The 1439-nt window shown below is 42.3% G+C and overlaps 1 non-coding gene across 1 annotated transcript; it reads left to right on the top strand.

Annotated features, from left to right (window-relative positions):
* The first annotated feature begins 915 nt into the window (after nucleotides 1-915).
* On the top strand, nucleotides 916-988 carry TRNAS-GGA (transfer RNA serine (anticodon GGA)). The gene has a single exon. It is a non-coding gene; the product is annotated as a tRNA-Ser (tRNA).
* The last annotated feature ends 451 nt before the right edge of the window (nucleotides 989-1439 follow it).

The raw sequence follows: 1439 nt of genomic DNA, 5'->3' as shown, positions 1-1439 counted from the left end.
ACATCCATACCCTACTACGGGAAAAACAATATCTTTGACTATAGGGACCTTTGTTGACAAAATAATGTCTCTGCTTTTTAATAAGCTGTCTAGGTTTGTCATAGCTTTTCTTCTAATGAGCAAGTGTCCTTTAATTTCATGGCTGCAGTCATCATCTGCAATGATTTTGGAGCCCAAGAAAATAAAGTCTATCACTGTTTCCATTGTTTCCCCATCTATTTGCGCGAAGTGATGTGACTGCATGCCATGATCTTAGATTTATGAATGTTGAGTTTTAAGCCAACATTTTCACTCTTCTCTTTCACTTCCTTCAAGAGGCTGCTTAGTTCCTCTTCACATTCTGCCATGAGGGTGGTGTCATCTGCATATCTGAGGTTACTGATACTTCTCCTGGCATTCTTAACTTCAGCTTGTGCTCCTTCCAGCCCAGTGTTTCTCATGATGTACTCTGCATATTAGTTAAATAAGCAGGGTGACAATATACAGCCTTGACGTAGTTCTTTCCCAATTTGGAACCAGTCCCTTGTTCCACGTTTGGTTCTAACTGTTGCTTCTTGATGTGCATACAGGTTTCTCAGGAGGTGGTAAGGTGATCTGGTATTTCCATTTTAATAAGAATTTTCCACAGGTGGTTGTGATCCACACAGTCAATGCCTTTAGCATAGACAATGAAGCAGAAGTAGATATTTTTCTGGAATTCTCTTGCCTTTTCTATGATCCAGTAGATGTTGGCAATTTGATCTCTGATTCCTCTGCCTTTTTTAAATACAGCTTGAACATTTGGAATTTCTTGGTTCACGTACTATTGAAGCCTAGCTTGGAGAATTCTGAGCATCACTTTGCTAGTATGTGAAATGAGTGCAGTTTACAGTAGTTTGAGCATTCTTTGGCATTGCCCTTCTTTGAGATTGGGGCTCCCTGATGGCTCAGAGGTTAAAGCGTCTGCCTGGAATGCAGGAGACCCAGGTTCAATCCCTGGGTCAGAGAAGATCCCCTGGAGAAGGCAATGGCAACTCACTCCAGTACTCTTGCCTGGAGAACCCCATGGAGGGAGGAGCCTGGTAGGCTACAGTCCATGGGGTCGCAAAGAGTCAGAAACGACTGAGCAACTTCACTTTCACTTTTCTTTGAGATTGGAATGAAAATGGACATTTTCTAGTCCTGTGGCCACTAATGAGTTTTCCAAATTTGCTGACATATTGAGTGTAGCACTTTGACAGCATCATCATTTAGGATTTGAAATAACTGGAATTCCAATGTCCCCACCTGTTTTGTTTATAGTGATGCTTCCTAAGGTCCGCTTGACTTCGTACTGTAGGATGTCTGGCTCTAGGTGAGTGATCACACCATAGTGGTTATCTGGGTAATTGAGACCTTATTTGTATAGTTCTGCTCTGGGAAGCCTGGCATACTGCAGTCCATGCTTTCGCAAAGAGTCA

The sequence above is a fragment of the Bos grunniens genome, chromosome 1 (genome assembly GCF_055505025.1).
Source record: "Bos grunniens cultivar Pamir isolate PY7600 chromosome 1, Bosgru_T2T1.0, whole genome shotgun sequence".
NCBI lineage: Eukaryota > Metazoa > Chordata > Mammalia > Artiodactyla > Bovidae > Bos > Bos grunniens.
Note: the sequence above shows the minus strand (reverse complement) of the source record. Positions and strands in the feature narration are given on the sequence as shown.